This window comes from Peromyscus leucopus, chromosome 22, assembly GCF_004664715.2.
Source record: "Peromyscus leucopus breed LL Stock chromosome 22, UCI_PerLeu_2.1, whole genome shotgun sequence".
NCBI lineage: Eukaryota > Metazoa > Chordata > Mammalia > Rodentia > Cricetidae > Peromyscus > Peromyscus leucopus.
In genome coordinates this window covers 20,559,269-20,580,670 of record NC_051081.1, presented here as the reverse complement: position 1 = coordinate 20,580,670, position 21,402 = coordinate 20,559,269, and the positions used below count along the sequence as shown (strand labels likewise).

General features: G+C 45.9%; 1 long non-coding RNA gene across 1 annotated transcript; it reads left to right on the top strand.

Moving 5' to 3' along the window:
- Window positions 1-1,389: 1,389 nt before the first annotated feature.
- Window positions 1,390-5,477, top strand: LOC119086434. Its single transcript, XR_005089725.1, has 2 exons — window positions 1,390-2,821; window positions 5,290-5,477. It is a non-coding gene; the product is annotated as an uncharacterized LOC119086434 (long non-coding RNA).
- The last annotated feature ends 15,925 nt before the right edge of the window (window positions 5,478-21,402 follow it).

Here is a 21,402-nt window from a genome sequence, read left to right as displayed (position 1 = left end):
AGCCCTGGCCATGTCTAGTCTTTTCTATCAGCTCTGGACCCTTCCCTTCTGAATTCTCTCTCTCTCCCCTCCCTCTCTCTCTCTCTTTCCCTCTCTCCCTCTCTTATTCACAATAAAAAAAACCTTCCCCCTAATAATGGAATGGTCATGTTGGCATTTTCTTTACTGTGGCCCTCAAATTCACTACAAATATTCAAAATGATAATTTATTTTGTTCATAAAGAGGATGTATTTCAAATCCGTATGGAAATGATAGTCTACTCATTAAATGACGTACCATTTGACAAAATAAATATAAATCTCTGCCTCTCTCTTTATATAACATTTCTTTTCTTCTGGCAGTACTGAGGATGGAAGCTAGGTGAGCATTCTACCACAAAGTGACATGCCCGGCTCGAGACACTGTGAGATCACAGGAGGAATCAGGTGCAGAGATGTTTGGTAATGTGCCTCACGTCACCTATGCACATCAGATGTGAACAAGAGAAGATGAGGTTGCCGCCCTCCCTGTTCGTACCCGAGTATGTCTTGGGATAACTGGGGAGGAGAACAGGAGAAAGGGGGGATTCCCAGGCCCATCTGCTCAGGAGCTCCCAGGGCCTGTGATTGGATGAAAACAACCCCCAGCCCAGCTCTGCTAAAGTCATTACCTGCAGGGCAAAAAATGTTTCCAATGACTGCAAAGACCTGGCCTGCCTTCAGATCTGGATACTGACGCAATCTGAATGGGAACCAAGAGGAAAGCCAGATATACAGAATGCTAATGGCCTTAGCCATCACTCAGGTCAGGAACTCCCCAGATGTTCCCTGCCCACTACTGAAAACATAGGAACAGTCATTTTAGGAATTCTTACACCTCTTTCAAGCAACCCCTGGCACATGAGGCCGTCATTTCAAGTATATAGGTGTTTGGTTTGGGGAGGAATCTGCAGTAAATATTTAGGTTTAAAAAAGTGACATCATTTAAAAATAGAATTAAGGGGCCAACGAGGCGGCTCAGCAGAGAAGCCTGAGGACCTGAATCCACACGGTAGGAGAGAAAAGACTCCTATGTCATCCATCCTCTGACCTCCACAGGCATGCTATGGTATGCCTGCCATCCACAAAGAAAATAAATAGAAATGGAAAACACAAAGCGAAACAGTACTAAGGCCAGCAGGACATGCCAGTGCATGCCTGTAACCTCAGTACTCGGGAGGTGGAGGCAGGAGGATCAGAAGTTCAAGGTCATCCTCAGCTACATCTTGAGTTTGAACCCTGTCTCAAGACAAACTAACTTACTTCAGACAAACAGAAAAGTAATATTAAATCATGAACGTTGTAAGTATTAATTGAAGTAACTGATAAAAAAATATGAAGGAATCTTTTTCAGGATAAAGTGATCTAAGTTTAGGAAATACTGAGAGTCCATTCTGTATGTGTCTCCTCATCTGGCCTGGAAAGAGATGTTTCATTATGCCTGCCTTCCATACATACACTCATTTAGCAACTGTGACAAAGAGCTTTACTCTTACATGTCTGGGGCACCCTGGGCCTCCTCCCACCAGTCTCTCTTCCCTTTCTCTCTTCCCCTTTCCCTATCTAGTTACCTCTGAACCCTTTCTGACAGCAGTGCTTCTAAAGGTCCTTTATTTGTCCTCTTGCTGTCTCCAGCGCCTCTGCCCCCATCACCTTTCACCTGGACCAAATCCTAATACGTCTTCTTCCAATCCAAGTCTCCGCCATCCATCCACCCTCACACCACAGCCAAAAGCGCCCGTCTGACCCTGCCATGCCCCAGCGCACAGGATAAAGTCCAAGACTCTCGCGAGACTCTAAAGGCATCTGGCAGCTGTTCCGTGCTAAAGTTTCCGAACGCAATCACTGGCAGAGTCGGGATGCCGGGGTCTTATTTCTCAAGCCTGGTGTCTTCTTCGTGCATCCGACTGCCCGCCTCTGCATAGGAGTTTTCAGCCCACATAGGGCGCCTGCAGAACCGGCTCCCACCTCTCCAGCACGTGCATTTTGAATAAATGACCCGGCATGGATGAAGCTATTTGAGAGACGCTTAATGTCCCTCAGTTTGGCTATCAGACAGTTGAAACCAAGGACCCCAGGAAACAGGAATTCCCTCCAGAAGTCCCGTGATGGGAGAAGAAAAGCTTGACGCTTGAACTAGTCGGAGAGGACATTTCCACACAAAGGGATTTACAACTTTTTAGAAAAGAAAATGATAGACCAACAGTCGGGAGGATCACTCCTTGACCAGGACTAGTTAGGTACATGTAACTTGACCATCTACTTAAACCTTACCCTTACTTCAGGACCCCGAGGATGGACTTGAGGGAGGTCCCTGGATCTCTTTGTCCCACTTCCCAACATGGCCACATGGAATAGATTTCTTTTTTTTTTTCCTGCTAATTTGGCTGTTTCAACCTGCTTATGGGAGGTGGGTGACTAAACTTGACTTGATGGAGCCTAGGCTGTGACCCCAAGGACACAGAACGTCATCAATCAGACCCGACATGGATCGGGATCTTGTGTTCTTGAACACATGATGCAGGAGGTCATAGCTTGAGCCAGGGATACAGTGTTTAGTAGGTGCCAATGCCACGTAGCCATGGCTGCGCTGTCTTCACTTTGGTTCTCTCGCAAGAAGCAGGTGACAGACACTAGGGAGGGGCTGGTGACTCATGGGCTGAGCTCCCGTCTGGATCAGCTCAAGCAGTACTGCCATCTCCAGCTTAACCTTCTGTAAGGAGCGACACATCCCCTTGCCAGGGACATGGGACGAATCCTGAGATCCTGGCCCATCCTGGCCCTGGGTATTTCTGGTTCAAAGGTAAGTGTCAAAACCTTCTAATCATTTTTCCCCCCGAGACAGGGTTTCTCTGTGTAGCTTTGCACCTTTCCGGGATCTCACTCTGTAGACCAGGCTGGCCTCGAACTCACAGAGATCCGCCTGGCTCTGCCTCCCGAGTGCTGGGATTAAAGGCGTGTGCCACCACCGCCCGGCAGAACCTTCTAATCTTTTATGCTAGGTACTAGACTAATTACAGATATGCAGGGGTACACCAGTGAGCAAGACAGCTGGGTCTGTTTTCTGTACTTTTAAATATGTACACGGTTTCATGTAGCTCAGGCTGTCTTCAAACTCGCTATGTAGTGAGGCTGACTTTACATTTCTGATCCTTCAGTCTCCATCTCTCAGGGGCCGGGATTACACATGTTCACCACCGCACCCAGCTGACGTCTTGAACCTAGAACATCAAGCGTACTGGGCGAGAGCTCGACCAACTGAGCTCCATCCATAGTCCTATTTGGAGGACTTTGTTTGTTTGTTTGTTTGAGGTTTATTTTCTATATTGTGTCTATATGCTTTCATTAGTCTGTGTGCACCATGTGGATGCAGGAACTAGAGTTCCAGTACATGGATCTGCCTGATTGAGGATGCTGGAAACTGAACCCTGGTTTTCAGGAAGAGCAATTAAACACTCTTAAACTCCAGGCACCTCTCTAGCCCCAGTTTGAATCCCTACCTGAATTCTCCACCAAACACTGCTTCAGGAGGTGGAGGCAGCTTTGCTCGCCACGGTGTGCTCCACGCCCGGCGCAGGCAGGCCTTGGCATGTGGAATATCTGTTCCGTAGCCAAATGGGTGAACAAAGGAGTCTATCTAAATTTATTCTGGATGTTTCTGAGGAAGAGGAATGGGGCTTTGAGGAAGGGAATAAAGAGGTTTCTTAGAGAAGACAAACTGTTTGGAGGGCCACAAGAAGTCACTGGAGAGTTTCAAGGAGGGAAAGGTTCATTTTTGAAATAAGAAACTGCTTTGTTTTAGAATTCTTGTGCTTTTTGTAGTTGGATCTCCCCATGACCTGCATTTAACCATCAAATCCTCCAGTCTTTATATATGACCTTCTGACTTCTAGTGAGGAAGCAGGAGGAGATGGGAGGGATCTCCAAAACAAACATAAAAACTGGCAAACATCACTAAATATTGTCAATTATCTTCTTTTATTTGTTTGACTTAAAGACTTCATTTTAGCCCAGGCTAGCCTCTGCCTCATAATCCTCTTGCACAGTCTCCTGTGTTCTGGGAAGACAGGTGTGCACCACACCTAGGTAGATGGATTGCCAACTGTGTGTGCCTTTGTAAGTATATGAAGTTGACATAAGAAGCTCCTTATAGCTTCCTTCTAGTCTCCCTGTATCTCCCAGCTCTGAAAGAAGGGCTGTGAGAAGAGAAACACATGCTCCCTTCTGGATTGTTCCATCCACACCACCTCACTCCTATGGTCCATATGAGCTCCTGACGGAACAGTTACAAGATGGTGGTTTCTTTGTTAACTCTGGCCCTGACAGTCCACAATGATGACATACATTGAACTTTGGTTTGGATACAAATTATCCACCATTGTAATAAGCCACTGAGACTAGGGGATATAATTTAAATGTGAACACATACATATTTATGTTTCCTATGAAAACAATGATGTAACTATATAATCATGTGATCCATTCAAGCCTGGAAGGGAAACATTTTACACTCTGGGGATTAAAGTTGCTTATTTGGGGACCTGAGCATGCCACACACATGGTCTACCACTAACTCACACTACCAGCCCTGTTTATTTCACTCTGGAAGAACTCACCAAATTGCTCAGGCTAGCCTGAGTGGCTGGGAATTAAAAGCATGGACTATCATATCCGGCTTAAGGTTTTTCTTTGAAAAATGAAAGGGGAAAAAAAGAAATGAAAAAAAGAAAGTTGACAGTAGTGGCTGGAGCCCCCAATCCCAGTCCTCAGGAGAGGAGGTTGGGGTAAGAGTTCAAGGCCAAGTTGGGCTATATAATGTGTTTCAGGTTAGCCTGGGTAACAGAGTAAAACTCAAAAACAGAAAGAAGGAGGGTAGGAGGGAGGGAAAGACAGAAGGAGGGAGGAAAGAAAGGAAGAATAAAGCCTTTCATAATGTTATGTTTAGTAGCTTTAACAACACAAAGTTATTTGCAATTCTTTCCTCCCCGCAGAATTATGCATGGCCACACTTAGACATGGGACTTCCCAGGGCTTCCTCTGGGGGAGGCAGCATGTATCGTACTGTACCCCTACACACACACACACACACACACACACACACACACACACACACACACACACGGTGCTGTGTGAACTTGGGATTTGCTGTGGCCAGTACAGTATTCAATGATATCAGGGCTAGGAACTCCTTCTGGTTTTGACTGGGTTCACTTGGGCCTTGAACACTGAACCTCTGAGATGGGATGAACTTCCTTTCTGGTTCCTTTGCAGGAATGGAACCACTTGGAGTTGACCTGTGTGGGACCTTGAGCCTGGAGCCCTGCCTAGCTGGTCAGGTCAAGGCTGACTTTCACGTCCACTAGCAAGAAAAGCATAGATATTTGTCGTCCTCAGCCGCTGAGATTTTGAGGTGGTTTGTAACACTTCAAGCAAATGAACTAATTAGAAAGTAAAGTAGGTCTTGCTTTTGTTTTTATTAAGTTAGAATTCGCCTTTCGTCTTCTTTTTGTAGATGTTGTCTAGGGTAAACAGTAACGTGCCTCTGACCTTCTCCCACCCCCAGCACATTTCTGGGGCATCTCCCAGCATGCGGGTTGTGTGATGCAGAAAGCTAGGCAGCCTCTTTCTCACATTAGCCTGACAGGAAAGTAAATTAGGACTATGATACTCCTTCCCCCACCGACGTCCCTGGGAAGCCTGAAGCTGCACACGAAGTCGGGTGGCCTTTGTCATGAGACAAGCCAGACCGCTGCTACTCCCTAGAGTCTGAGGATTTTTAATTTGTATTTATTCATTCATTCATTTATTTATTTATCAAGGTTGCCCAGTCATGAAGACCCTGACCCCACACATTTTAGCCCCAACGTTTTCTAGCCAAGAGTTTATGCGACGTTGCTCACACTGTCCTCCAGGTGGCAGTAGAGAGCCGCTGCCTGCCCCGCTCGCTGACGTCACCTTGTTTACCCGGTTCCGGGTCATTTTTAGATCTAAGATCATAGGATGTTAATCGGGCCAATGATTTCCCATTCGTTTGGCCAGAGGCCCTTCTCATGGGCATCAGGACAAGTATGGTGTCCTTTTTGACAAAGAAATTTTGCTGCGGAGAGGACTTATTTGCAAACACTTGGAATTTCATTTCTAGGAGATGGGAAAACTCTGCATGGGTCGGTACTGTGGGCACTTGGGGTCACTTTGATTTTGCAGCCGAAATGTGAATGGCCTGAACTGAAGAAAAGGAAAAGTACAGATTGTAGTGGCGAGCCTTCTCAGAGGCTCAGGCGTCTTTTTGCTTCGCCTTCCCCTTTATTTATATAGTATTCATCAAGAAAGCATCTGGACTTCAGGACTTGGAGGGAAAAGGAAAGGCGCCAATTTAGTCTAGCTGTGTCCTGATTGCCTGGGAGACAGCCTGGAGTTTAGGGGCTGGGAGACCCCTGCCTTGCATCCCGCACCCAGGAGCCTCAAACCATCCATTTCCTACAGGAACCTCAAACCATCCATTTCCTACAGCGGAGCCTCTCATCCTAACAACAGCACTCACAGACTCTTCCTTATTTATAATTCCCGAGCTAGCCAGCTCAGCGAGAGGCAAGGGGAGCCACAGTAGCTAAATGGTCTGGCTCCCTGGCTCATCTTCCAGCCTCGCCTGGGGCCAGAGCAAGAGGAAAATATCGAAAGCAGAGAAGGATTTTGCTCTTTCGATGTCAACTGGTGTGCGGGAGACAAAAGGGGCCGAGAGTTCATTTGTGACTGTTCAAGAAGCAAAATAAACAAAATTCTTCAGATGCTGGGCATGGGGTGCCAGCCAGTAACCCCAGCTATGGTAGAGGCTAAAGCCAGATCACATAATCAAGGCTTATCTAGGTAACAAGAGGAGGTCAAAACTTGTCTGGTCAACTTAGCAAGACTCTGTCTCAAAATCAAAAGTTTAAAAAATGAGGCGGAGTTGGGCAGTGGTGATGCAGGCCTTTAATCCCAGCACTCAGGAGGCAGAGGCAGGAGGATCTCAGTGAGTTCAAGGTCAGCCTGGTCTTCAGAGTGAGTTCGGGGACAGTCAGGGCTACACAGAGAACCCTGTCTGGAAAAAAAAAAAAAAAAAAAAAAAAAAAAAAAAAAAAAAAAAAAAAAAGTGAGCCTTCAATTTTTTAAGCACCTGTTCCTTCTCTCTATTTTGTCATTTGACAAGTTGCTGCTGTTTGTTGTGGGCACCCAGAAACCACCTCCCAGAGAGTCCAAAGTCCCTCCCTCCCTGAAGGAGTCTGCAACCCACTGGAGGGTTCACACCATCCTGGAGAGATGGATGACCTCCATGAAGTCAGGAAGAAAGAAAGATATTTAATTCAGTGAGTTGCAATGCCCATTTATTGAGCTCCGAATCTGACTCAACTCCTTGGCCAACACTACAACTTATAAAACCATGAGAACATGGTTCTTGCCACCGTGGAACTTTGAGCCTATAGGAATTTATAGACATACGCCATTTTTTTTTGCTCCTTTTTTTTAATGCGTAGAAGGAAAGAAAGGTTGAGACAGACGATATAAGAGAAGGGCGGACTGTGGGGTCAAGGCTTGGAAAGGCAATCTCTGCTTTTTCGGTGTCTGCTTAAGAGTGGCTTGGGAACAGGGTCCTGGGAACTACAGCAGAGCCTGGTCGGTGATCTAGAGCTCCAAGGAGATTGAGAGAGGCCAAGAGGAGAGGCTTCTTGCTCAGAGGCCAAACCGGGTATTTGGCGCTGGTCAGCAAGAGCCATGGGACTCTGCAAAGAAATGGTGTCTGGTGCAGCCTCTGCATGTCCTAGGAACAGAAAAGCATTTCGACTCCACAGTTTCCTACACCCGGGACTAGGGAGAAGGGGAGGTCAACGGTCCGCTTGTTACCGGTAACATCACCTTTTCTTTCTTTTATTTTTTTGTGCACCCTGGAGTTACAGACAGTTGTGAGCTGCCATGTGGGTCCTGGGAATTGAACCCGGATCCTCTGGAAGAGCAGTCAGTGGCCCTAACCACTGAGCCATCTCCCCAGCCCCCACATCACCTTTTCTAATGCTCACTGACAAGAGCCTGGCAACAGTTCAGGCTCCTCCTAGGCAAGGGGAAGGGCAAAGGACGAGAAAGCCAACAATGAAGACTTGCTTTTTTTTTATATATGACTACCTGACATTTAAATACACTTTTGAAAGACTGTTTTGTTTGCACTCTGTGGTAGAGTGTATGCTTAACTAGTGCCAGGCCCTGTGTGTGAACAAAAAGCTTTTTAATTGTTTAATGAAAGGTGAACACAAACAACGACACGAGGCAAATGCACAGAGTCAGTCCTAAAGCATAAGGCAAACGCTCTTGTCACGCTGCTAGCCAGCAGCCACGACCAATGGCCACCACTGGGCAAGAACTTTCAAAGTCACGGGATCTGCTACAGTCTCCAGCGATAAGTTAGGAATCGTTTACCAGATGCTTTGAGACGATCTGTGGGGAAGGCAAAGGCACTTTAGCCGCCAGCCAAGCAACATTTGTTGAGCACCTATGGTCATGTACAAAGTAGGGGGCCCTACCCCCAACATTTACTTGAAAGAGATGGGAAAGGAAGAAAAGAAAGGATCTAGCGTTTACCAAGTACCCTATGCTCTGCATTTTTTTTTTTTAACTGTAAGATAAAAAACCAGCACCACTGGGGGCCGGAGAGATGGCTCAGCAGTTAAGAGCACTCACTGGCTGCTCATGCAAGAGACCCAGGTTCAATTCCCAGAACCCGCATGGTGGTTCACAACCGTCTCTAACGCCAGTTCTAGCGGAATCCAATACCCTCTTCTGACCTCCAAGGGCACCAGGTATGCACATATGTGCAGGCAAACACTCATATAAAATAAATAAGCAAAACAGCACTATCACTGTAAGGTTGTTATTACCCCCACCTTTACTTATTTGTTAATTTTTTCTTTTTTTCATTCTTCCTTCCTTCCTTCTTTCATTCTTCCTTCCTTCCTTCCTTCCTTTCTTTCTTCCTTTCTTTCTTACAGAGTTAAGCATTGAACCCAGAACTCTGTGCATGCTAGGCAAGCTCTTCTACAACTGAGACACATGCTCGATCTTTTTATTATCCCTACTTTACACACAAGGAAATAAATTCAAGGAGAGGCTAGTTTTCCCAGAGTAACATGGTACATAGGAGACAGGCTCTTGAGCCCAGGCAGCCAGGTGTGGTGGCACACAACAGCTGTAATCCCAGTGTTGAGAAAGTGGAGGGAAGGGGGCTAAGATCATCTTCAGCTGTATTGAGAATCTGAGGCCAGCCAGCTCACCTGGGCTACAAGAGACTCTAGCTACAAGCAGACAGACACAAATAAATAAAAATAAAGTAAATAAATAACAATTGCAAAGTGAGTCGTCTGCTGGCTACTTCTCTCTTCTACATCCACTCTCTCTCTCTCTCTCTCAACTCCAATTGAGGCCTCAGAATCCAGTGGCTCTGGCTTCTGATTGGCTTCTGATTCAGTGGGAATCCTAGCTCAGGGGAAAAGGTCAGAAGCAGAACTGGGGTGTTACTGCCCCAGGTTGCCTCTGTGGCTTGTGGTCACAGCTGTTGTGAGGTGGCCCTAAACATGTAGGACACACTCTGTAGGTTCTGATGACCGCACCTCCCCTCGCCCCTGCAGGCCCAAGGGGGGTCAAATAGCTGTGGCTTCCCCCACATCCTGCCCACACTTTTGTAAATGGCCTCTTTATTCAACTCTCTTCAAATTACTCAATTTGAGTGGCCCATCTGTTTCCTGCCCAACTCTGGCTTGGTATAAATAGGAAGTCAGGAGAGCGGCGGGAGGTTAGAGGCGTTCCTTGTGGGTACAGCACTAGTCACAGGTGGATCAAGGTGACCTCTAATTTGAAGGACTTCAGGACAGTCGTGGTGTGTGTGAGTCACTGCAGAATGAGGTTATCCCTTGAACCCGGGGCGTCCTGGGTCAAGACAAGCCACTGGCGAGTCTATCGTTTAACAGATCTTTGTCACCTTCAAGACGGGTTGTACGAAGGAAGAAGGAAGCCAAATGTACAGAGATTAAAGAGCAGAGCTCTACAATCATATTGCCTGCATTCAAACCCCAATGCAGCATGCAGAGGGACTGCTTTCATGTGCTGCATGAACCTGGACAGTTACTTAGCCTCTGGCAGGCTCTTTAACCTTTTCTTGCCTCAGTCTCCCCACTCCTAAGGAGGGATGATACCAGCATTTGCAGTACCTAGCTTGTGTCAAGGGCTCTACTGTTAAGGGACATGTGACATCAAATTGTTAACTTTATTTTTATTTATTTATTTATTTATTTATTTATTTATTTATTTATTTATTTATTTAATGTCTATGCATGTACAACCTTATGCCAGAGAGGGCATCACCATGTGGTTGCTGGAATTGAACTCAGGACCTCTGGAAGAGCAGCCAGTGCTCTTAACCACTGAGCCATCTCTCCGGCCCCAAATTGTTAACTTTTGAAGATGAAGAAACAGATGAATCATGTGAGTGAACCAGGGAGCTTTGAAAAGCCAGACAGTGCATCCCGGAGTGGACCATCACAGCTTGCTGGTCCAGAAGAGGAAGGCTGGGACATGGAAGGAAAGAATCCTTCTGAGACCTCTTGTCGTCATCTTGAACTAGACAGCTATGTGAGGACACATGGACTAGATGTCTGTCAGAGGAACAAACAAAGCTGTGTAGGAGCTCGCACTAAAGACTGAGATGTAACTCAGTGGTAGAACACTTTGCTAGCATGCAGTGGCCCTCTGTGTGACCCCATCCCCGCCCCCAAAATAAGTAAGAAAGCAAGTAAACACGCACCAAACCAAACCAATGATAATGCTCTCCTATCCCCCCCCCCCCACCAAAGGCTTCCCTTTGTAGGTATTGTGTCTGCCTCCTGCATTACTCCCCGCCTTACTCTTTATGGGAATATTCTCCTCAGTATCTAAGGATGCTCCAGTATTTGAAATTTTCTTTTCATTTTCCAACCTTTTCCCACTTCTGTGGTTCCCCTCACAGCTCAGCTTCTTTTCTGAATCGTCAGTAGATGTTGTTTACTTCTCTTATCACCTCAGCGTGATTCATTATTGTGTCAGCCCCGGCCGCTCCCCCAATCTGGGCTCACCATCTCTGAAATGCTCCACATACAGCATTATCTCATGGTCTCCACCCTATCTGTGCCAACTGCTCAGCCACCTTTGGCAAAGTGGGACACTCTTCACATTGAAGTGGCGTCCTTCCTTGGCTTCTGTAAATCTGGACCAAGAATCTTGTGGACTGTCGTGAATCTCCATCCTTGGATCTTCTCTCACTACTGTGGGTTTTTCTGTCCGAGAGATCGTTCTCACTTATCCATTCTTCACAGTGCCTCAGAAGATGTGAGGAAACTTCAGTCGTTAGGTGACCAGTTGTGTGAGCCTGGTGGAAATGGGAAAAAGATGGGTATGTGTGATGGGGAGACATTGGGGCTGGTCCCCAGTGGTCTCCAGTCTTCTGCATCAGCAGCCTCAAGATCTCACAGTAACCAGATGGTAACGTTTACTTCTAGGCTTTTATGGTCAACAACACTTAATTTTCTGTTTTACAGGAGTGGAAAAAACATTGCTAACAATGTGGGATTTATTCATTTCCCCAGCCAGGGGCACACAAGGAGAGGCAATATCCCTCCTCGCTGAAGAGTACCGAAGAGTCTCTGGAAAACTCAGTCCCCAACACCTTCCAATGCCTTCAGATGGGTCATCACTCTTCAGTAGCCTAGGGTCAGAATGGGATCAGAGCTTTGTCTCAAGAGGTCACCACCACTATCCTTCCCTGTTTCTACTGGGCACCATGCTTTGTCTTTGGCAGAGAAATGTCAGAGGCAGAGCAGGAGTGAGGAAGAGACGGTCAGACACAGGAAGCAAAGCTGGCTTTGATCTTGTCTGCAGAGGCTTTGCTGTGCAAGCCAGAGTCACGATTTTCCCTTGGTGGAGCCTGAGTGAGGAGGGTACCTCGTGTTAGTCTTCAGACTGAAGAATCTTACATGCCGCGGCACCTTTCTTAGGAGGCCCAAAGTAAAAACATTTGAAGGTATTCCCATCCCTTTTTCCTGCTCCCTGAAGCAGCATCCGGGACCTTGGCTGAAGACTGCTTTGGAGGGGTTCGGCGCCTTCACTATCCAGGCAGTTTCTGAAAGTGGGAATTCTGTTTCTTTATTCCTCCTATCCCGTGCCATCAACCAACTACAGAGGCAACTTGAGTTATGCTGGAGCTGGGTCCCGAGAAGCTCGCTGTAAGCTGAAAATACCATACAGTGGAAACGCACTCAATTTATCTAAGCAAGGGTCCTCCTTTAGCAACACAGTGAACTGCAGAATAAGCCATGGTGGCCGATCACCATCATCGCTGTATGGGAGCTCACTATCACTGCCCAGCGGTGGGGGGGGGGGGAGAGAGAGAGAGAGAGAGAGAGAGGAGAGAGAGAGAGAGAGAGAGAGAGAATCACACTGTATACCACTAGCCTACAGAAAGATGAAAACTGAATTTGATCTGTGTTCCCTACACAAGTAGGGAATTTATACAAACATATTTGTGCTCTTAGAGCTTAATTTACCCAACTGTAAAATACAAGCAATAAGCATCTTTTTATTAAATGTTTGGGGGTTTTGTTGTTGTTGTTTGAGACAGGGTTTCTCTGTGTAGGTCTGGCTGTCCTGGAACTCACTCTGTAGCCCAGGCTGGCCTCAGACTCACAGAGATCTGCCTGCCTCTGCCTCCCAAGTGCTGAGATTAGAGGCGTGTGTCGCCAATGCCCAGCTTTTATTCAGTGTTTTAAAGTCAATGTTTCTAGAGTCCTAGTACACATGAGAGATGCTTGGTAAGCAGTGTTGCACTATAGTTCCCAGCAGGAAGGATTTCCACAAAACCTCTGCTATACATAAGTCACTTCTGTCTGTTAGAATGCTTCCAGTCGTGAGAAACAACATACAGGGGCCTGGGGTGGCACACACCTCCAATTTCAGCACTTGGGAGTCTGAGCCAGGAGGATCATCAATCCAAGGCCAGCCTGAGAGCCCCTTTCTCAAAAGCAGTAACAAACAACACAAAACAGCAACAACTAAACAAAAGCAAGGCCAAAACAACCTATAAAAATAAATGAACAGCATGTGGGTGGTGGTAGCGCACGCCTTTAATCCCAGCACTCGAGAGGCAGAGGCAGGAGGATTTCTGTGAGTTCGAGGCCAGCCTGGTCTACAGAGTGAGTTCTAGGACAGGCTCCAAAGCTACACAGAGAAACCCTGTCCTGAAAAATAAAATAAATAAATGAACAAAGTAAGAAACAAAATCATAGTCAGACTGCCTTGACTGTGAGAAAGCATCCAGGACGTCTGCAGGTGGTCACACCTACTTTGTAAGAAATCCAGAGGTGCCACAGCTACAGGACTGGCTGATGCATCCTTGTCAATGTCACAGGAGCTACCTGTCATCCCATCTTCTTCCTGCTCTCTGTCTATTTTATCCCCAGATAACCATGACTTCATGCTGGACACAACTCTAACATCACGTGGAAATCTAACAACATCCAATTGCAGAAAGCTGTTTCCATATTTGCTCCCCCACCCCACCCCACCTCCGCCCTTGGAGTTTATTTCTTTTATCCCACATGTATGAGTGTTTGGTCTGCATACAGGTATGTGTACCATGTGTGTGTCTAGTGCCTATGAGGACAGAAGAGGGCATCAGATCCCCTAGAACTGGATGCTTATGATCGGCCATGTGGATACTGGAAGAGCAGCTCATGCTCCTAACCACTGAGCCATCTCTGCAGCCTACACATTCGCCTTCTTAAATAAGGGATGCTTTTGAGAATCTCACAGCAGACTTCTTTTTACCCCATTAACCAGAATTACCTTGTGTACCTGTGTTTGAGAAGAAGAAATGTAATCACTTAAATTTGTTGTTTCAATTGGGTGTGATTCCTCAAGTGGGGAGGATCATTATTACTCTGCTCTTTAACAACGTCCAAAAACACATTATTCAGCACCTCTGCCCAAGCCCGGGAGGTTTCACGGCAAACACTGCTTATATAGAAACTAAATACTGAGGACCTTGACATACAGAGAAAAGACACCCAGGAACTGTTCTCCGAAGCTAGGAACAGAGAGCATGATTGAGGTGCCTGAGCCAGGTTCACGGGCATGTATGGTCGGGAAGCAAGAGTCTTAGAAGCAGGGCTTGGCAAAGAGGCGAGGAACTCCCCACGATTCACTGGCACTCAGCCCCCAATTACGATTCCAGAATTATTAGCTTTGATTCTGTGAGAAAGGAACACATCAAAGCCAGACTCCGATGAATTAAAACGTTGACTAATCGAGCTAATTATAGTTCAGTCATCTGAATTTTCACACAATGAACTGAGTTCTCATGAAAGCCTTTTCTTGAGCAGGAAGCTTTGATGATGTAGCAGCTATTTATGTCCTAGACCCAATCCCCCTCATTCTGGCCAGGGACTCCTTCATGGGGTGCCTTTTGCCCACTCAAACTCCTGATGGATTCAGCCCTAGTTTCTTGAAAGCTAGCACAAGCTCCATGGAGGCAGGGATTATAAAGATGCTGGGAGCAAGATCCCCTTCCTCAGGGAAATATCTAACCAGCACGTCAGGATGTCAGGATGGCGTTCTCATTTTCAATTTTATTCCAGATTTTCAAATACTTAGGTAATTTCCATAGCCTAATTATACTTCGGGGAGAACCTTCTCTCTTAGTGTGTCTTAGTTATCAGATACAGAGTGCTATAATAAATTTTAATCACAGTTTAGATGTTCCTTGCTGAAGAGTTAGTGATGTAGATGAAGCCTCAGTATTTGATGAGCTAGCATGGTGAACCCTAGGTATAAGAATGCCTTTTCAACAGAGAATTCATTCATTCTGAATACCACTTGGGTACCAGGAGAAATGATGTGTTGAGCCACACCCTCTCTCCATGCCCTGCCAGGGACATTTTTCATGTCTGAAGACATTTTTCATTGTCATAACTTGGGGTAGGGGTGGAGGCAAGTGTTACTGGCAACACGTCGTGTGCTGCTGAACATCTTGCAACACACAGTCCACATTCCCACAGCAGAGCTGGGTGTGGTGGCTCATACCCAACGCCTCTACTCTCAGAAGGCTTGAGGCCCAGGGATTGCTTTGACTTCAAGGCTAGCCTGGGCTACATAGTAAGACTCTGTCTCACAAAACAAAACAATCGGCAACGACAAAGAAGTATCTGACCCAAATGTTGCTAAAGTCAAGGCTGAGAATTCCTGTTGTATTAATCACTTTCCTACTGCAATGATATATGGCCAGGGCAGCTTATAGACAGAAGGGTTTATTTGGGGCTTAGGGTTGCGGAGAGATAAGAGCCCACCACCATCACGATGGGGAGGCATGGCAGCATGCAGACATGGTGACTGGAGCAATTGAGAACTCACATCTCAAACCACAAGCCAGAGAGACCATGCTCTGGGATGGCAGAAGGCGTTGACGCTTCAAAGCCAGCCCCCAGTGACACATGTCCTCCAGCAAGGCCATATCTCCATATCTTCCCCAACCAAACAGTATCACCAACTCCAGACCACTAACTCAAATGCCTGAGAATATGAGGGAAGATCTCATTCAAATCGTCACACTCATATAAAAGGGGGAGGGTTTCCCTTTACATTCATATGTATATTCACTTATATTCCTATTTCTATTCACATGTATTCAAAAGGACAGCATCTTTACTTAAAAGGTGTTACCTGCCCCCCAGACCCATATTTGTACAGACTGCTTTACACTTTTAGCATTTCTGGAAAAAAAAATGCTAGCAGTAAGTAGATTGAACATAAGTCAAATCCTGGTCTCAAGTCTTTTTTTTTTTTTTAACTTTTGAGACAGGTTTCCTCTGTGTAGTTTTGGCACCTTTCCTGGAATTCACTTGGTAGTCCAGGCTGGCCTTGAACACACAGAGATCCACCTGGCTTTGCCTCCCAAGTGCTGGGATCAAAGGTGTGTGCCACCACCGCCCAGCTCGTCTCAAGTCTTATGGAGGATGATTAATTCTTCTTCCTCAATATGCTTGCTTTTGGGGTCCTGAGCACTTGAATACCATGACATCTGATTGCAAAAGTACAAGCTAACCGGTGAACCAGTCTCTCCAGGGACCTTTGAGGAAGTAGTCATAAAGGCTGGGGAGGTGGCCAAGTTAGTAAGGTGCTTGCCACACAAGCATGGGGACCTTAGTTTGAGTCTTCAGAAGCCATACAAAAGCCAGCTACAATGGCATGGGTCTATAATTCCAGCCCCGGTGGGGGCAGAGACAGGTGGATCCGTGGAGCTCATTTGCCAGCCCACCTCGCCAAACCAGCAAGCTCCAGTCTAGTGAGAGACCCTGTCTCTAAACAGAACACAAAACTGAATGAATAAATAAATACAAAGGGGGAAAGGTGAGGGAGACAGGTGGTGTCAACCTCTGGGCTCCACATACTTGTGCACACATGAACACACACTGCACATACCCACATGAATATATACATACACCCCATAATAGTTAGCTTTTTTTTTTTTTTTTTTTTTTTTTTTTTTTTTTGGTTTTTCGAGACAGGGTTTCTCTGTGTAGCTTTGCGCCTTTCCTGGAACTCGCTTTGGAGACCAGGCTGGCTCGAACTCACAGAGATCGCCTGCTCTGCTCCGAGTGCTGGATTAAAGGCGTGTGCACACGCCCGTTTTTTTTTTTTTGGTCAACTTGAGACAAGCTGGGGGTCATCTGAGAAGAGGGAGCCACAACTAAGAAAATGCCTCCATCACACTGGCCTGTAGGATTGATGTGGGAGGATTTAGCCTGTAGGAGGCACAGAGATTCTTGTGTTCACTGATAAGCACTAGGGGATGTTAAACCCACAAGGTTGTTCCTTCAAAGGAAGGAATGCATAACTTGCTACCCCCACCCAGAAGGCTGGGAGCAGATGTGGTTAATTGTCTGGTGACTTCTGTGCTGTAAGTGTGGCCAGGACCACGCGGATCCTCCCCTGGACCCTGACCATGAGGTCGTTTTCCTCTGTCAATCTATAGAACCTATCTTTATGGAAGGTGTCACGTGTACTTTACAAAGCATTTCAGTGGAGTCATGTCTGACCCTTATTTGACTTACCTTTGCTCCTCAAGGAGATTTAAGCATGCTTTGTTGTGCCCGTGGGATCGCGTTAATTATCACCAGGAAAGTTTTCACCAAATTGTGCTGTACTAAATTTGCCTTCAAATAAACTGCTTGGGGTCAGACTCCTGAAGTTTGAACCAGCCACTTAGTCGTGTTCAACTGACCTGCCTTCTTGCCTCCCCTGGACTGTTACTCTGCTGGCTGGGGTGGTTTTTTGGGGGATCCCTGAAATAATACACCGTGGATGGTGTCACCCCTGGGCACATGGTTCTGGATTATATATTATATATAATATATAATAATATAAATATAATATAATATATATATAGCAGCCTGCGGGAAGCTAGCCAGGAAGCGGCATTTCTCACAGCCTATGCTTCAGTTCCTGCCTCTGGGTTCCTGCCCTGTTTGAGTTCCTGCCTTTGATACCCTCGGTGATGGACTGTGACCTGGGACTGGTAGCCAAATAAACCCTTTTCTCTCCAAATTGCTTTCTGTTATGGTGCTCATCTCATTAATAGAACTAACACACACACACTACACACCACTCCACACAGACAGAGAGACAGAGAGAAAGAGAAAGATTTGCAGAACATGATTAACTAAGGATGTTTTGGTCCCTGTTTATTGAAGAAGTTTTGGCTAATTTTTCATTTTTTCCTTTCTGTTTTTGGAGATAAAATCTCTTATATCCAAAGCTGACTTTGAATTCCCAGTCCCTCTGCCTCTACCTCCCGAGGGTTAGGACTACAGGCATGCACAAGCATACTTGGTCTGACTAGAATAATTTTTTTAATTATTATTTTTGGTGCTAGGTATCGAACCCAGGGCCTTGCACATACTAGGAAGTGATTTGCCACTGAGCAACATTCCCAGTTTTAATTCCTATTATAATGTAATATATAGCAATGAGAAATTCTAAAACCATGCAATATACAAGTGCAAATGAAGTATTCTTGTTATTTTTTTTTAAGACTTAACGTATTTATTATGTACACAGTGTTCTATTTGCATGTATGCCTGCAGGCCAGAAGAGGGCGCCAGATCTCATTACAGATGGTTGTGAGCCACCACATGGTTGCTGGGAATTGAACTTGAGACCTCTGGAAGAGCAGCCAGTGCCCTTAACCGCTGAGCCATCTCTCTAGCCCATTATTTTTATTTTTTAAGTAATTTATTTTGTTTTTATTTTATGTGCATTGGTGTTTTGCCTGCATGTATGTCTGTGTGATGGTGCTGGATCCCCTGGAACTGGAGTTACAGGCAGTTATGAGTTATGTGGGTGCTGGGAATTGAACCCGGGTCCTCTGGAAGAACAACCAGTGTTGTTGCTGAGCCATCTCTCCAAGTACTCTTGCCATTAAACTTAGTAGTTACCAATCCATGTTTAAGTTCACTGTCAAGCCCTCAGGTCCCCTTGGTTCTGACTCTTTCTCATGTTTCTGGACGTATTTAGAATTTAAAGTTAATTTTGCCTTTTCAACACTCTCCAAAATGGAAAGACCTTCTGTTCCATTTTGGCCTTTAGAAGAAAGATCATTTTTCAAGTTTTTTTTTTAAATGAATACATGCACATAATTGTAAAAGCCCCATAATAGCATTAAAAGGCTAATGAAGCTAAAGTCGGGGAGTGGGAACCCAAACTCGAGTTCCCAGCACTCAGGAAGAAAGGAAAAATGAGTATGAAGTCAGCCAGGGTTGCACAAGAGATCTCCTCTTTAGGAGAGAGAAGGGTGAGGGGAACTCAACAGTCCGATCCCTTTACTTCTTCTCTACACATTGCCATAATTTAAACATTATGCATGTACACATGATTCCTTTTCCCATCCTCTCCCCTAAAGATTTTTAAATCTTTAGAACACATGTGAAGGTCGAAGAGGAGGAACAGTTCCACAGCTTGCCTCTGCCATCCACACTTGCGAAGCTGGCACACGGGCTTCCTGCCCGCCACGTAACGCGCACACACACACACACACACACACACACACACACACACACACGTGCGCGCGCCCGAATGCATATATAGTTTAAAGACGGATGCATTGTTTTTCTAGAACAGTAAAGGAGAATTCAGCCCTTGTCAGCCATCTCTCTCGTTTTTCTCTATAATTCTTTCAATAAAAGTCCATTGTCTTTGCTAAGTCAGCACCTGGTGTTTACATGGGTAAACTGTACAGATCATTTGTAGGGTACTGTGATTAAATTTGCTACTTCTCCTGCTCCCTGGAGCTAATGATTGGCTCGTTTTTCATTAGTGACTTTAACTTTCTTCCTTTATAGTCATATTTGGCCAAAAATACTGTACTTGTGACCTAATTTCTCTTTGCGAGGCCAAATTTAGCTGACATCCTGAGATTTTAGCCCCTGGATGCCATCTACCTTTCTACTCACCGAAAATGCAGTAGCCTAGAGGCATAGCCCATTTCCCATGATTAGCTGTACTTCCCCCAAATGGGTCATTATTCAGTCAGAGGCTTCGTTTCACTGGAATACTGCAGTCAGGCATATTGGCATGCATCCATAGTCCCTGATACTTACAAGGTTGAGGCAGGAGGATTGTTTGACCCTGGGAGGTCAGTGGCCAGACTGGGCAACACAATAAGAAAAAACAAATCAAACGTATGAATAAAAACATATGCACAGTCAGCAGAGCACCTTCACAGAAGGGCTCTTCTCTCAAAGCTCGCTGACTCCTCCAGTGCTGAGGCAGGCATCCTGGCTGAGCTGATTTAAGTTCTGTGCTTGGGGAGGGCAGTTAATCACAGAGACTTCGGGGGGTAACTGGTGTGTTAGCCTGTTAAGCCTGTGTCTGTCTACACCCTTGCCCACTTTGGGGCTGGGGAAGGTAGGGTTTCTCCTCATCCAAAACCGAGGCGTTAAGGATAGAAGTTGAGCAGTCTCCTTTTTAAAATCACGAAGCGTTCGGCTCCTTCCGCAAACCTGAGAACTCTTCTTTCAGCAAACCAGAGGGGTATCCACAGATACCGAAACTCCCATGGTACCAGTTCATCAAGTTCAGCCTTAACTCTCTGAGCATCTCGGCTCATTTCTTAACATGGAACAAGGGGGTTGTGTGACACAGACACACCCCACGTTCCGAAATAACAGAATTTACTTTTACAGTTAGAAATACACGAATCACTGCAATCATAGGAATAGTAGGTGTGTATCTCTATCCGTCTTCCAAGGAATGGTTGTTTCATGTTAATATTTAAAATGGTCTCTTGTTCTCTGAGCACACAGACTGTGTGTTGGGGGGACAGGACGGTGGAGAAGACAGGCAGGTGGCATGGGGAAAGCTGACCTAGGATTAAAAATTAATTGTGCTCAGTTTTCAAATTAGATCATTGTCGGCAGATGGCTGTGAATTTTAATGTGATTTCATATTTAAATTTTTTGAGGAGACTTAAAACTCTATTATTCACCAACTGGGCAATTTATGAACTTACATTTCAGCTTTAATTCTAACTCATCACAAGTAGAATTACAGGTCTAGGAAAACTCCATCAACCATCTTCAGTTGTAAAGACCACACCCAAAGCCGACCGAGGCAAGAGGGATCCCTAACACACTTTTTAAGGCTTCTAATTTAAGGTACTCTGCCACTGTCTTCCTAGGGAGTGAATTTTGGTGTTCTATTTTTCCATCCGGTTAGTCTCTGCTCTAATTCCTCTTTGTCCTCTGTGCTCCGTGCAGCTTCCGCCCCACAGCCCAATTAGTGTCAGGCCTCGGTATCCACACAGGGGCTGCCATCCTGTCCTATAAGCTGTGACGTTAGACATGCTAGAACAGGCCGGAGCTGCGGGGAGACACATGGGAAACCAGGGGAGCTCAGGGGTGGGGTGCCCACTTTAGGAGTGAGATTCCAGGCTGGAAGGGACTAACCCGATCCCAGAAGCTGTCCCCACAGGAGTGCCAGCAGTCAGGGGAAAGAACTTGGGGCAAGCAGTGAGAACAGGCACACTGTGAGGACCGTGTCCTAGAGCAGGAAGAGATTCCAAACAGCAGCAACACTGTAAGATGTAGAGACAGAGTTGGGGTTCTGAGGGACTTGAGCATCTGTGGGATGTTTCTGCAAATGAATGAGGGCACAGAATTTTTTTTTTCAGGGAAAAAAAGTGGGTAAGAGTAAGTGTCGTTAGTTATTGTTCTATTGCCGTGAGGGGACACCACAGGCAAGGCCAGTCTTATCAAAGGAAGCGTTTAACTGGGGGCTGGCTTA